The sequence below is a fragment of the Ceratotherium simum genome, chromosome 18, assembly GCF_057802395.1.
Source record: "Ceratotherium simum simum isolate JZ-2026a chromosome 18, ASM5780239v1, whole genome shotgun sequence".
Taxonomy (NCBI): Eukaryota; Metazoa; Chordata; class Mammalia; order Perissodactyla; family Rhinocerotidae; genus Ceratotherium; species Ceratotherium simum.
Window position 1 is genome coordinate 3,008,325 of NC_141917.1, and position 16,898 is coordinate 3,025,222.

The following is a 16,898-nucleotide window of genomic DNA, read 5'->3' on the forward strand; positions in this document are numbered from 1 at the left end:
TCCCAGGTTATACTGAGAAAAAATAAACAGAAAATACCCTTCGTGGTTGGTAGTCTCCTGTTTTATTGATCCTTGTGAGTTCAGACTTATGCACCTGCTGGTGCTCCCCAGAGCTGAGTCCTCCTGCCTAGCAGAACAAGCAATAGGAGAAGAAAAGATACACTTGTTAAGTCAACATCCTAAGGCACATCTATTAACCAGTTTACATATGCTATCTCACTCGTTTGGCGGAACTGGAAAGAAGTAGTTGTTTTTTATTTCCATTTTAAAATTAAAGGCATGGTTCAAAAGAGATGTAAGTAACCTGCTCAGGTTGACAAAGGTATGAAATGAAAAAGAATTTGGGTCTGTCCTCTCTGGCATCTCCCATTCGACAGCCAGAAACCTCAGTGCTCCCTCTCCTGAGCCATCCTCCATGTCACTGTGGCAATGATTGCTGGACACTTCATCTCTTCACTCCCCGGCTGAGACGGCCTTCGAGCTCCTGGCAGTCCTCAGGATGTAGGGTGAACTGCTCAGCCTGGCACATGTGCCCGGCACCATCTAGAACCTTCACTCCCAGAACACTGGTTTCTACCCCTTCCAGCCCCAGATCCACTGGCTGATCCTCACACTGTTTTCACTTCCATGGTCTTCTGAGCCTCTGCACATGGCTTTCCAGCCAGAAAGTTCTTCCTGGTCACCAGTGTGGCTGGCCGCTCACAATCCCACCAGACCAGCCCATCAGCCCAGCTCCTGAGAGGCCTCGGATGAGGTGAGTCAGCTGAGCCCAGGAGTTGCCCACAGCAGTGGCACCCCTCCGTCCCCACATCTCCACATGGCGTGGTCCTTGTGTTCCATGCTCTGAGCTCCTGAGAGCGAGCTCCTGCGCCCTCTCCACCCCAGAACCCAGCAGCGTCAGACTGCTGGTAGGCATCAGGGAATGTTAATTGTGAATGATGGAAAGGAAACCATTCCAGAGCTGGGGGAAGCCTGCATGGACACCTCTACTCTTATCCTCTATGGATGGCAGCACAGAGTGTCCACGCCTTACCGCACCTCCCTGATCAAGGGACTGTCGGGAATGTGGCAGTGGGGAGATTCTCACTTACCCATTCGAACACGTACCAGTACAGGCTCCTACTAGCTATCCATCATCCCTGGTCAGGAACGAGAGGGTGCGGTGTATCTGACTCCAGGAGGGAAAATACTGACACAAAGATGTGGGTGGGGCACCGCCTCCAAGGGACACGTCGCCTAGGTGGCGGCTACTGATGCAGTTGGTGCCTTTTGCTTTAGAAACAGGCATTTTATGTCCCAGTTGCTCCTAGAATGTTTCTGTCCACATAGTTTTACTGTTAGATGAGAATTTTGTCGGTGAAGTCCTGTTTTTCAGACTTGAAACTGAACTTGCCTACTCCTGTTTCGTCTTTCCCTCTTAGAACACCACGTCCCGAGGTGGGAGAAGTACCTGAGGACGAAAACCAAGTGAAAAGAAGGCAGCTTCTGCAGAATCTCTGTTATCAGATGCAGAAAACTGGATTAAGAGCAAATTTCATTTGCCAGTCGTGGCAACAGTGTAACAGCAGAAGTTCTGCCTCGGCTGCAGCACCTGCTTGTACAGTTCAAATTAAAACCTGAAACCCAGCAAATCCCACTTTACAATGGTTTTCAGTGCTGGAGCCTGTGAATTAAAGGGCTCCATTGTTTGGAAGGATTATTTCCTTGACTCTACCAGCTTCAAAGAAATGCGAATCTTCACTCACTTTTCTATTGATCCTTGTTGATCAGATTAACTTTGTTTTGGATTCCTATTGAAACAAAGACAAACAGATACATTTTAAGCACTTTCATGTATAGCTTTGTTTCAGCTCAGAATTCTTACTGTGCTTCTACTTCCTTGTTAGAAAGATTACGAGGCAGTTGGGGGAAAATCAGGGAATTACCATAACTTCTATTCACTAAATACCAACACTTTCAGGCAAATTATCTCAATTGTAAAATACTTTGGCATACCAAGTAATTATATGCAATTAAAACCCCACTGTTCGTTTACTTTCCCTTGTTAATTTATAATAGAATACCTGTGCTCAGGAAAACACAAAGATTAGCAAGCACTAGAAATCAAAGACATCTCTCAACGCCCCACAAATATAGCCAAACCTTCAACCTACTCACTGAGTCCTTTAGATTTCAGATGAAATTATTTAATGCTCTCACACTCTTTAATGAACTAGAAAAGAATCTGAAGAGTATTTCCTTGAAGACAGAATGTTCTCAGGCTCTTTGTAAATATGCTGAGGAGGTTTCTCCCTGCCTGCCCTCCACTCTGGCGCCTGACTCAGATACCTGCGGCTGGGATTAGCCAGTTTCACTCCGGGCCACACTGCACAGCTTTTTCTTCCTGCCTCCCTGTCCTCCCACAGGCTACTGCTGCATCGGCATTCACACCTCCAATTAGAGTCAGCCACGCAGCTGCACCCAGTGCCCCCGAGAAGCCCAGGAGCAGACACCGAAGGTATCTGCCTGGGCTGGGCCATGGAGACCCGTCCTCTGACAGGTGCTTCTCCTGGGACCTGCAGAACCTCCACTGGGCAGAGCCCACACCCCAGACCCAAAGCCAGAGTTCTGTGTAAGTGACATTAATTTATGGGAGGTAAGAGGCTAATTATCTCATGAACATTAGTTTGCAACCAAACAAACAAACAAAAGGGACATTTCTTTAGGAAAATTTAAAGAACTTAGTCCCCACTTGCTAGGATACAAGGGACGACCAATAGTCTGGATTTTCCCAGGATGGAGGGGGCTCTCGGGACTCGAGACTTCCAGTGCAAAAGCCTGGAAAGTCCCAGGCATACAGGACAAGCTGGTCCCACTCACATACGTCATGGGTCAGTTGTCCATGTGAGCGTGTTTGACAGGGACTCCAGGGGGCATGTGAAGCTCATACCATATCTCCTGCACCCACAGTAGTTTCCCCCAAACCCCGGCTCAAAGTCGTTTGTGCACAGACCGAGGTAGTCCAGTCCACTATTGGACAATGGTGGTCTAGCCCTTCTACAATGAGGCCACATGTGGAAAGAGTCTCCTTATACGCCTGCCTGAGCCACACAGACCTCTATGAGTATATTAATAGGATTTTCCTTGTTAGCCACTTCATCACCAACTCCAGTGTCACATTTCACTGAAGAAGCATTAGACAATTCTCCCACTGGCAGGAGGAGAGAAGCCAATCTGTTGGCTGAGCCTACATTTCTGAGAAGAAATGTATTCACATAAATATCATTTATGCCAGTACCCGGGGCTACCAATATGGCAGGAAGAGAGCCATGTGGATGACCCCCCATGCAAGGTGGCTCCACCTTGTACAATGCGGGGTCAGGATGCACTGGGGCGCTGCCCCCACCTTCCGTCCACTCCCAACAATCACTCCGGCCCAGGACGCCAACTACTGTTCTTTATGCCATTGTCTCTGAGCCTTATGGCCGTGCATCTCTGAGGGGCACCTACCTTCCCGCTCCTCCGAGGAACAAAGTGGGGAAGTTCGCCACCCCTTCCCTTCTGGCTGGACTGGCTTCAGGACAGCGAGAACCTTCACGGCAAGGGCACTAGGCACTGCAGGGAAGGACGGGTCACACAAAGGTGGGCCCTTACCAAGGGCTGAGAACGTGCACTACAGGCTTAGATGAAGTTATGGATCCTATGTGGTATTTTCATAGTGGTGGATTGCAATATGAAATCATCAGATCTTCAAAAGCTTAAAGGAAGCATTTTCTTATTGGAAGCCAAATCTGATTAATTAACTAATCTGGTTAATTTTTGAGAGATCCTTTGCATTACAGTTTCTCAAACTTCTCAAATCTAAGTTGTAATAAAAAAAGAAAAACAAAAAGCAAAACAACCTGGAGGTGAGCCTCAACCTGTTTGCTCTCTGTCCGTCTGCAGAGCGACCTCACAGCTCAGAAGGACATCATTTTCTTCACCTGCTAAGCTGGCGCCGTTCTGTGTCCCTCCCGCTGTGGTTGGGACTAATTGAATGAGGGAGAAAATTTCAGAAAGAGTAAAACACTAATAAAAATTGTGTCATAATAATAAATAGCAACTTTTCCCATTAAGTTATTTTCACCATGTCTCAATGCCTAGAGAAAACAGAATCACTAAAACCATTTTCAGTGAAACTAAGTAGCAGGACCCTTCAAAAATGGTATGCTCTGTTAAATATTTGTCACTTTAACACGAGCTGTGTTTTAATCTCAAATAGAGATCTGAACATTTCTTGAAGTTATTAAGGTGCAGGATGAACCTATAGGCATAGCTAAGCCTCAGGTGGAAGCCAGGCCCACGGAGTGCTGTCTACCTCCTTAGACGGCAGGTGCTGCACAGTTCTCACCCTGAAGAAGTGAAGCGTTTGAGATCCTCCCTGGAGGAAGGGAACACTGAAAGGTGAATATTTAGGGTCACTGACAAGCCAGTTAGAGATGAGTGTTACCAGTTGCTGCCAGGTGTCTCGAAAGACAGTGCCAATGTCTGCTTAATCCAGGTAGTCCTTCCCAGCCCACCCTCTGGTATGGCTGTAGAACACTGCCCAGTAGAACTTTCTGTCATGGTGAAAATGTCCTGTATCTACACTGCCCACTACACTAGCCGTTAATCTCAGGTGGCTACTGAGCACTTGAAATGTGCCTGGTGAAACTGAGGAACTACATTTAAAATTTTATTGTATTGTATCTACTTCGATTTAACCGCAGCTATGGCAAATGGTTGCCACATTGGACAGTGCAGTTTCTGAACTTTGAATAAGCACTTGGAGCAAGAGTAAGAAAAATGACACTTTGTAATTAAAGAAATGCCAATAAAACCAGAAACTATTTTTTAACCTATCTAATATATATTTGCCATATTTCTTTTGCTTTTTTCCCATTAAAATACTCAACATTGGTGATCATATGGGGAGAGAGAACCCTCATCAATGAATAGAGCAAGTGTATACTGATATAAGTTTGGGGAAATACAATTGGCAATATTTATCAAAAGCTGTTAAAAAAAGTGTATATTCTTTGTCCCAGGAATTTCATTTCTAGAGAGCTATCCTAAAGAGCTAACCGAGGTCTCAGACAAAGATTATGGTGCATGATTATCAATAATATTGCTGTTTGGAATTATTAAAAAAAAATCCCAAACCAACTCAGTGCCCAAGAATAGAGGAATGGTTAAATGGATTCAGTTTATCCAATAGGACTGTATATTTCTAAGAATATTAAATGACATTGGGAAATGTTTATGATACAATTTTAATTGGAAAAGTCTGGATACAAAACAGTATATAAAATATGATCCTTAATGTATTTATGTTTGCATTTACATGCAAAAAGATGGAAAGGAAATACACAAAAATATTGCCTAAGGTCATATCTGAGGGGAAGGATGATTTCTCTTTTATAATTTTCTATATTTTCTTAAATGTGCCTAAATTATTTTTACCAAAAGAAAAAATCAATGGCATTAAATCATTTAGTCCACTAGTGCATCCTTTAGCAAATGGGCATTTGGAATATAAACGGTGCCCAGGGAGTTGAGGAGACAGAGCTGGGCACTCACTCTCTCAAACCATTAGGGTACCACTTTGGTGCATTCTTAGCTGAATAAATTAATTGACTATCGGCTTACTGCTTGCATCCCTTCGGATATTCTGTCTCTCTCCTTGCTGTGTATGGATCTGCACTGTGTCCCATGGAAACTCTTTGGTTCCAAGAGAGAAATGGCATAGACCCTGACACTGTGAAACGCTCATCTATTTAAAATAATAATAGCTGCAAAATAATCAAATGCAACAGCCCAATGACAGGAGCTGATGGACTTTGAGAAATAACTACCTTGTACCTTGCAGCAGGGCACATGTTTGGAAGCTCTGGGAGGTGGAGGAAGAAGCTCCCTCCTTGTGGGTCTGTGTCCTTTCAGCCCTCGGGTCTGACTGCTTCTGCAGCTAGAAATGAGCCCAGTGGCCATGAGAAACGCTGTACTTCCTTCTCGGAGTGCACAACCTAATGCCTTCCCATGCAGAGGGCCAGGCCACAGCTCCCAAACAGAATTCTATGCAAACCTGTGATGACCAACTTAGTGAATCACGTCAAATTTTAAATTTTATTTTGTTTTATTTTTTATCAGCTGTGGGATAATTGAAGGGGAGAAGATGCCTAACTGACATCCTGCCCCAGGCATCAGCCTGTCTTGCCACAGCCTTGCCTCCCAAGACAGGTGTCAAGAAGGAGAGTGGCTTCGCACAGAAGTGCTACCCTCCAACCTGTCAAAACTTCCCAGCGTTCCCCTGCTGTCAGACTGCGCTCTCCCTCTCTGCTCCACCAGCCTCTCCTTCCAGGAGAGAGTAAACATCCCCAAGTCAGTAACTGATGGAAACAAACATTTAGAAGAAGTTGTGACCCTCAGATCTCACTGAGAGGTTCTTGTTTGGACACAACGTTTGCCAAAACCATCACCTGTTATTTTAAGAAAGCCACCAAAGTCTAAATTACTAGCAAAAGGTTTAAGTCACAGACTACATTTTTTCCCTCTTTAACTAATTTTGGAAGAAGGTACCAATTTTCGAAATAAATAAATGAATGATGAATCATCCAGTACATTCCACCGATGGAAGAAGTCCCGCTATGGGTCAGACATGAACCCTGGGCTCCCCTGGCCCAGAAGGTGTCTCTGCTGTCACACGGTCCACACCCGTACAGCGAGCTCAGCTCTGCTGGTTCATATTTGGAAACAGATTTCACATCAGAATTCATACAACTGCATTATTGCAAAGTTCGGCTTGAAAAGCCAAACATCCAAAAAGTATGTTGTGCCCCCAAATCTAAGATTCTCCCAGAATGGCAACTGGGCTTCATGGCACATCCTGTATCTTAAGCTGGAAAAAAAGGAATAAAAAATACGACGTATGTGGAAAGTAGTGAAGTTAGCCTGAAGAATATTTCCTTGAGATTTTCCTTTTTTTAAAAATTCTAACCTCAAAAATACATTTCTTAACATCAAAAGGACAATTCCAAAAGAAGCCAAAGGGACAACAAAAACTGGCTGCAGCGAGGGGACTTTCCTGTTCTGACATATCAAGTGCTAGCACAGTGATCTCAGACCACCGCCCGGACTGATAGCGCTGGGGTTGGAGGGACTGTGGGTGTCTTTAACTGCCATCAATGCTGACCGCAGTCACGTCCTCCCACAAGCAAACGTGCTGATGTTTTAAGCATAAGTTATAGGTAATTATTTATTTTTCAAATATGTTCGTGATTGTATTCATTTAAATATTAAGCTCCCAAATCTATTTTAAATTAATTCATTTACATTACACACACACACTTCTTTTCAAATTGAAACCTCTATTCCACGGGGGCAGGCACATCCATAACATAGCACCATCTGTGGCCAGGATTAATGGGTCAAGGTGGGAGGGCGTAGAAAGAAACCTTTCCATGTCTTATTTGGGGAAGGTAATCCATACTCACCTGCTTAAATCGGTGCAGAAGGCTGTATCAGCCATTCCAGCTCATTTCCACTTTTTTTCTTCTTTGTTTTCACACTATCTCCTTATCCCCTTAAAACAGAGTGATGGATGAATAAAAAGAGCTGACTTAATTAAGTGCAAAAACAACGTACAGAGCAGCTATTATGCGCGAGGAGTTACGTGGGATAAGGCATGACAGCAGGGGGCATGCTCTCTGCCCGGTGGCATGATGGTGGAGAGGAGACTGGCAGACCCCTGAGATGCCCGTGGACACCCTCTGCATTCCTTCCCCTCGCCAAAGGCACACTCACGTCGCCAGTCAAGGGTGGTGGAGAATCAATGGGTAACGGGCAGCCCCAGACTCGCAGCGACTTCTCACAGCAGGTTTCTTTCTCGTTCGTATCATGTCCATCAAGGAGGACACGGGGTCTCTGCCTACCTTCCTAACTGAGATCCAAGGCTGATGGAGGCTTCATCTCAGCATGTGAATCGTGCACCAGCCCTATAAGCTACTCTAGGGAGTGACACGTGTTCCTCTGCTCACACATCACCGCTCCAGAGGTCCCACAGCCACATCCAGGCTCAAGTCAGTGAGGAGGAGCCACCCACCACGCTCCCAGATGGAGAGGTTGAGAATGTGTGAGTTGACCTAAGGACCACCACCTGCAGGAATGTGCCCAGCCTGGGGCCAATGCTGGGAAAACCAAGCTGCTCAGGACAACCCATTTCCTTTGCCAAATGGCTCCGTGCCCCAACTTCCTTTGCTTCTGGCATGACCATCGACCCAGTTCTGCCACTGGGACATATGGAAAGCTCTGCTGGGGGCTCCTAAGAATAATCATTCTTTCAGATATAAGTAAATTCCTTTTATTCTGCCTTCCTTTCTCCCTATTTGAATGTGTTTGTGTGGAGATATGATGCTTGGAGCTGTGGCAGCCATTGAAGCCATGAGACAACACTAACAAGCTGTGGATATCAGAGCAGGAAAAAAGGAAGAGCCTGGGCATTGATGATACCATAGAGCCACTGTACCAAACCGTGAACTGCACACCTCCAGCCTTCTTATGTGGGACATTGGAGCAACTTTTCTGTTTAAGCCAGGACTAGTCAGATATTTTGTTGCTTATAGCTGAATGAATCCAAACTAATACAATCACACTTCTGAAAATAATTAGCTAGAATGTAGACTATCATCAACATTGCAACAGAGATCTTAGTATTCAGTGACAGGACAATGAAGGAGAATTAATTCCACGGGAGCAGTTGGAGACACTCTCTTGACCAATAAAGATGCTGTCAAACTGGTAGGAGTCTGGCATAGGGATACTGGCTGCAGCCTCCCAGTGCGGAGAACAACGCCCTTTCATTCACCTTTCACTTGAGAGTCGCGCTGACCCAGTCTCTGTGTCGGGTCCTTGGTGGTGGAGAACAGCTGCCTGAGGTGGGTCATTTGTTGCCAACACTACAGGAGAATGCTCTCACTTCTCCAGCTCGGACACTGGTTGGATGAAAGCACAGAGAAGCTGGGTCTGTGGGCCACACATGGACAGAGCCCTCCTGACGATAGGACATACGCAAAGGCGGAGCTGAGAGGTGGGAGGAGGGAGGTTAGCAGCAGGACCACTGGATCCACTGCGCAGGTGGCTTGCAGAAGGCAGCAGAGCACTTCACCTCCGGACTTGGTACATGCACCAAAATCTATCCCTGCGCATGCCCTTCCTTGTGGATTTCTGTCTCCAGCAGGCTTCGCCTCCTACTTTAGTCTAGCACAGCCTAGAGGCCTGACTCAACCGGAGGCTGCAGGTAACTTGAACGCACTTCAGACTTCTCGGGTGAAAGCGGCTCTAGACGCCCTGAGCGTAATTAACTTGGAAAACTTAAGATGAAGTCTGAACTTGGCAACAGTCGTTGAAGCAGCTTTGAAAGGGCTTCACTTCCTCTCGTGTCCTTAATGAGGGAGCTCTAATTAAACGACGTAAGAATCTGGCAGCTTCACCGTCTTTAATTTGACCGATTGTAATTCAGACGACATTGACGCCGGGCCCCCAAATGTGTCTTTTGAGTCCACCAGTCTGAGCACTGAAGTCCAGGAAGACACACAAAGATAAAGACAAGCTGGTTTTTAGTTTGGAGAGGAAAAGAGGAAATATGTTAAACTCATGAGATCACGACTGGCGCGTAAAGAGTGAAGAGAAAACTTTCCTCCGTGTCCTCAGTAGGACTAGACTATTTGGGAGAACAGGAGGAAGGGTTAACTTAGTGGGCAGGCACTAAAATTACAGACCATGCCCAGTGAGTGACAGAAGGGAACAGACAGACGGGAGCTCAGGTCGCTAGTGGGCCTGTCCCACTGTTCTTGTCGGGACTGACTGGGGCCATTGTCATTTTCCTGCAGCCTCTCTCAGACTGTCTTCGTGTCATCATGCAGAAACCCAGGGGCTGCAGGGTGTTCTCCTTGAACCCCCCAAGATGACCCCAGAGTGGTCTCCATGGGTCATGGCAAACCTTCCTGTCCACGTGGGCCCAGTCACAGTGAGTTTGTCCAAGACTCCCTCCACCAGGAGCAAGAAGACCCAGGTGTTCAGCCCTCCCACGGACCGAATGGTGGCCACCAAAAGATACGTCCACAGCCTAACCCCCCCAACCTGTGAATGTGATCTCATCTGGAAAAGGGGTCTTTTCAGATGTAATTAATTTAAAGATCTCCATGTAAAGAGATCATTCTGGATTATGCAGATGGACTCTAAATCCAATGACAAATGTCCTTATAAGAAACAGAAGAGGAGTGACACAGACACAGAAGAGGAGTCCACGAGAAGGGAGAAGATGGAGGCAGAGACTGGAGTGATGCGGCCACAAGCCCAGGAACACCTGGGGCCACCAGGAGCTGGAAGAGGCAGAAAGGACCCTCCCCTAGAGCCTCAGGAGGGAGCGAGACCCAAGGACACCCTGATTTCAGACTTCTGGCTCCAGAGCTGTGAGAGAATGAATTTCTGTTGTGATAAGCCGCCCGGTTGTGGTGCTGTGTTAAGGCAGCCTAGGGCATCCGCATGAGCCCCCCACACCCCAGGGTCCTAGGAGCCCCCTGAGCAGAAACACCTGCTGAGCTGTTCTCGGGGCACTGCCTCCTCTGACGGTGAGGGTGGAGTGCGGGGAGGATGGGGTCCCCTGCCAGTCCCCTCAGCTCCAGACGCCCCACCTTCCTGGGCCTCCGGCAGAGGCAGAGCTGGGACGGGGCTCTGACCTCCACGCCAGGGCTGCCCGGGACGCTGGGGAGGGCAGGCCTCACTTGCTCTCACAAAACCAGTCATTTCTCTGAGAACCTTTTGCTGAGTAACCACTGTCTACAAGGCACCAGACACACCGATCTCACCCCAGAACGTTCAAAGGGCCTCAGTGTCAGAAAACAGGTTGTTCCAACCTCACATCCTAGCCTGCGAATCTCCCAGACGCTGAATCCTTGGTCCAGCCCCATGCCTGGCTCGTGGTCCTTGCTCAATAAATATTTGTGCAACAACAGTCTTTTCATCTGTTATGTAATCTACTTAAGAAAAACTGTGTACCCTTGGCACCTTATGCATAAAACTGGGGCCAAAATTCCAAGTGGTAAGTCATTGAGGTTTTAAGTTTTCAACTCACATAAAAATAATTTTAAATAAACATTCCTCACATTATTTTGAGTGTTTTATAAAGCCCCTGATTAGTTTTTTTGATGATCAGCTGAAGACAAGGTTTCCATTTGGGTTTCCAACATGGTCAAGTCACGTGGGTCCTGCCACCTAACTTTCCATATTCGAGGTTGCAAGAAGCTATCCATTTGGACAGGCCGGGACACCTCCTTGCTCTGTCGTCACCTTATTCCAAACACTGAGCGCACAGCAAACGGGAGAACCCTAAACAGAAACCATTTCACCTTTTGCTTTGCTATGTATTGATGGCGTCAGTAAACAGAGAAAATAAAAATATTCGGTAACTAACTATTGAGAAAGAAGAATTCCAGGATATTCCATGAATCCCCAAATAAGATTCAGGAGGACAATGTGCCAACCATAAAGAAGAAGAAACTTGAATTAAAGTAATAAGTATTTCCCCTTCTTCAGGGCTTTAGCGTTAAGGTATATTTCCCATGATGTCTATATGCCATATAGATATAACTACATTTTCTAAAGTCAGTTTCATTGATGTAATATTGTTTTGCCCAAAAAATGACCCTTTAAGGGTGTGTCCATTGGTTATTCAGGCAATTAACCCTTCCCTCACACCTCCCCCACAGGTGCGGGTCACTCAGCAGGTGTAGAGAGACAGGCAGCGGAGGACACCTGTCCTGAGGACAAGAGTAGGATTCTCGCTGAATGGGTCCTATGACTTTATCATTGAAATACACCCCTCACCAGCAGAAACCCAGGTCAATTTCTGAGAGAAAAGCAGACCGGCTCAATTGAGAATAAACACAAGGGCAGAAGGAATTACAACAACTCTGAAAAACCGAAACAAAGAAATCATGAAGTAGAAGCTCAGTGCAAATTACGCCATTCATATTTTAGACGACCACTCCGGGAAAAATCTGTGAACAATTTTAAAGTTTGAATTAGACTTTAAAATACGTTGCCCATTTTTGAAATGAATAATCACAAAAAAAGGAGCTTTTCTAAAACAACGTGTTGGTAACTGACTGGCTCTGAAAGTGACTTATTCTATCTTTCCCTCCACAGGCTCATGGAGCACCCACCAGGTGGCGGATGCAGGGATGCAGAGATGGGGGACCTGGCTCTCCCTGCCCCCCTCTGCTCTCAGGGTCCTGGGTGCCGTCCCTGCCTGGATCCTCCAGGTAGAGCACCCCATAGTGGGCGCTAGTCACAGGCAGCTGTCCTTGTCTGCTGGGCACAGCCCCCTCCCAACCTCCATCCTTCGAATGCCGCAAGCTCAGACCTCTCTAGGTCCTCATGTGGCCCTAAGGCACAGGAGTCGCTCTCTTCACCTCTGTCCTCCTCACTGCCCCCTGCCCCTCCCCCAGAGGCCCCAAAGATAAAGGGCCTGTGGGCCAGCGCATTCAGCACATCGCAGAGGGCCCGCTTTGTACATTCACTCCTGTGCTCCTTGGTGTTCAGCCGTGACCTCCAGGGGGCTGGCCCAGGAGACCAATGCCATCCTCAGACTCACCTCCATCTACAAGCATACTCTGCCTGTGTCCTTCTTCACCTGGTGGGAGTAGCTGTCCAGATGTGCCCCTGTCCCTGGCACCCTTCACACTTCTGCCTGGCCTGCCGCATGAGTGTGACAGACACCAATAGGGGTGAACAAACCCAGCAAAGGATGTGGCTGAGGTTCCCATCTCACCAGTGGCTCCCTCACAAGGAGTCACCCCCAAGGGGCTCGACCATTAGTTCTCAGGGATGTCCCCTGTCACAATCTTGGAGGAGACATGGATGCTGTCCTCAACAGAAGCCTTCTGAGACAGATGTGCAAATGCATCTGCCCTGGAGAAACACTCACCTGGAGACACAAAGACACAAGGGCAAGATTGCTCCCACAGCACCATGTGGACTAATAACTAATTAGAAACCATTGAAATGTCCTGTAATTGGGAGCTAATTAAATAAACTATAGCACATTCATGTTCTGGGATTCTGAACAACACCTTTTAAAACATGGTGAGGATCTATATGTGCCTACATGAAAAAACAGTCAAGACATCATTAAGGGGAAACATTAAGTTGCAAATAACTGCAAAGTGGGGTGGTGTCACATATGCAAACACAAGCAAAAAGCTACATACACACAAACATGTGTGTATGCATATCTATATGAGTGTGCAGAGCAATGCATGCTGATGCATGGAAAAGAAGCAGAAAGAATGACCACAGAAATTTAATAACAGTTACTTCTGGGAACGGAATAGCGATTTGACAGAAGAAGGATAAGGATGTGGTTTTCAAGGGGTACTTTTATTTTATGAGAAATTTTTAAAGACAAGAGTATATTTGTGTTACTTCTATCATTAAAAACCCATTACGATGCATAATAGTAATGGAGTGTGGTGTGTCTTCCTGGGCTACCTGCAGGGGGCGTGATGAACTCCCCCCGGAAACTCAGGGGAGGGGCTGGAGGAGGAAGTCTTGGTGATAGATGTGACCTATGGGCAAGCTTCTCAGGCTGGGAGGGGAAATGACCCTCGACAAGAAGACAAGGCAAGTTCTGGATAGCAGGAGGCATTGGAAGCTCACATGAGGTCAACACAAAGGGAAAATGAAGGGCTTGCTTAAGACAGACTGGAGGTGGGTCAGAAAGGTGGACCAGCACCAAAGGAACTATTTGGAACCCTCTACGCCTTGCACAGGATGTGGGACTTTATTCTCTAGGCAATGAGGAAAGCTTGATGATTGTTAACTAGATGAGAGTAACTTGGCCATGTTTAGCAAGGTCACTCTTTTTTATTTATTTATTTTTTTCCCCCAACTATGACATAGTTGTATGTCATAGTTGCACAGCCTTCTAGTTGCTGTATGTGGGACGTGGCCCCAGCATGGCCGGAGAAGCGGTGCATCGGTGCGCGCCCGCGCCCGGGATCCGAACCCGGGCCGCCAGCAGCAGAGCGCGTTTACCTAACCGCTAAGCCACAGCGCCGGCCCGGAGCAAGGTCACTCTTGAAGCAGAATGGAACCAGATGGAAGGCAGGCAGATCTTTTAGGAAACCATGACAATAATCCAGTCTGTTAATGATGTCTGTCAAAGTAAAAGAATGTTAATAGGTAGGGTGACCATATAATTTATTGTCCAACCTGGGACACTTTAGAAAATGAAATATGGTAGCCAGAGAGACACTGAGATTGTCCCAGGCACACTGGAATGTATGGACTCCTCACTAATAGGAGATGAGGAAGAAAGTCACGTATTACCAATGTCTCCATGAGGGCAGGGCCACATCTACGTTTCCTGGTCTCCATTTACCATTGTATCCCCAGAGGTGACCCATTGCCAGGAACGTCTTGGGTGTTCAATACATAACCTTGAATAAATGGATGTTGAACAAGACAGAATTGAAGATGGACAACTGCAGGAGGCATCAGGCTGGCTGTCAGGATTCTGGCTACTTCATGCACGCTAGCACCTTTACTGGGATCACAGAGACAAGAGGAGCAGGTGCATCGCAGGTTGTCAGGTGGAGATCAGTCAAACACAGCTGAGTATTTGGGTCTGTAACTCTTGGCTGAGATTTGGATTAGAGATACAGACTTAGGAGCCCACAGGTAAAAGCTCAGGACGTGGTTGAGGTTTTCCAGTGAAGGGACATAGATTGAGAGGAGGGGTAGAACAGAACTCATGAGAGCACTGAGGTTAGCAAGTAGCCAAAGAAGAAATTAAGGGCAAGGTAGACAGAGAAGGAGTGACAGAGAGAAGGAACCTGTAGAGGGGTGGTATCAGTGGAGGTGGGTGTCAGAGCTAGGCTTTAAAATTTGAGTTTGGGGTCTGCAGTAGAATGCAGTGAAGTTCACTGGGGTTGAAGGATCCAACTGTGTGTATAAGAGTCTTTTTCATGAAATGTGTTTTTTCAACCAACTAAGTCCCAATCACCTCCGTGCTTATTTAAAATTCAAATGTTGGACCCAATCCCATGCCTAGTGATTCAGAAGATCTCTAGGCAAGGTCCATGAATTTTAACCTGCTTTCCAAGGGATTGTGAAGTCTCAGAATTCTAGAATAATATATGGGCTTTCCAACTGGATTTGGAAGACCAAGGAATGAAAGATGGGCTTGGAAAGGAGAAGACAATTTTGGGCTGAGACTGTGGTTGGAAAGTAGAAGCAATAAGGAGTAATAAATGGTAAATCCAGACAAATGCCACACCCACCATTTCACCAAGAACAGTCTCTTCTAAAGAAAAAACTAAATTGCCTTAAAAGAGACTTTCTAGGAGATGAAGAGAATGGATCCACAGCTGCTCAATTCTCTCCAGCTTCAGTGGATACATTTCAACCATCAAAGTTGACATCTGATATGCTAAGGAGATGGAACTCTTTCCTCTGTAGCCAAAAGAGAACTCAGAAGATTTCAGCAGGGAAATAGAATGAAGGTACATCTGGTGGCAAACTGACTCCATGCACAGAGAACAAAAGGCTGACGGAAAGAAGGTGACACAGGAGGCCCTTGTAATAATCCAGACAGGCAACCAAGGGCTCAAATTGGGGAAGGTCAGGTTAGACCCGAAACATTTTTTGAGATAGAAGTGACAGGTCACAGTAAATGGACGTAGGCAGCCATGTAAAGGGATTAAAAATAAACACCTGGGTAAATGATAATGTGGGTACAGGAAGAGGAAACATGTTCAGATGTTCAGGGAAGGGGAGGAGTAAAGGATGACTCTTCTGGGCAGGAAATTCAATATTTACTTTAATAAGGCCTTGGGAAATTTCAGATTTGCATTTCAGGTAGGAGGTAGTAAGGTCTGGAGAGGTGGTTTCTCCTCGGGTGGCTTGGCTGGATGATAAAAGGAAACAGGTCATTCAATGGACAGGGAAGAATTTGCAGAAAGTCAACAACAGTCATGATCTTGAAATAATTATATGCCTTGGCCTCACAGTGCTCCAGCCTGTCACAGAATGCATGGTGAGAAGTGGAGGCTCTCGTCCTGGGCGATGACAGAGATCTCCATGTGTGGACAGATAGATTCACACACATACTGCTCTACAAAATCCTATCTCTTCTGATAAGACTCTAAATCTTCCTGGAGGGACCAGCGTTAACACCAGGGTTTTAATGGAGCTTCTTTTATTTAACTTCCTACATAACCTGGTTACGTAGCGATATAATTAAGTTAGGTGCAAGCTGCCCAGAAATTGACTACAGACTTGATGAGCCTTTCAACTACCCAACTGGTAAGGAAACTGCAACATGAGCATACTTCCCTCCTTCCTCTACACAGAGAAAACCGAGTTAACTGCTGGAAGTATGACAGAGTTCATTCCCAAGTGAAGGTGCCAAGGGGTGCTGATAAAATGAATTAATTGACACTGTTTGCTATACGGTAGATGATAATCAATGATATGTTTTGCATATATTATGCAATATGAAGTTAGCCAGGAAATTATCAATACAGAAGCATCATTTTGTCCTTGTGATATTGAACTATTTCTCCTTCACATGTCAATGAGGAATTCTGTGATATAACACAGAAGGATTGTTATTCTACTTTATAACCATTGGCTTTGTCTTCCTTCGTGATGAAACTATTAACTCGGTCTTTGTGTTGTGGCCTGAATGTTTTGACGCCAAGGGAGTCTTGCAAGGAAATTATTTTATCCATATTAATAATGATAATAATGGTAATTACCTTTATTTGACAGCATTATTTTTCCCTACATTTCTGTCATTCCAGATTTCTGTTTAACATTTTATACATCATAAAGAATCAACC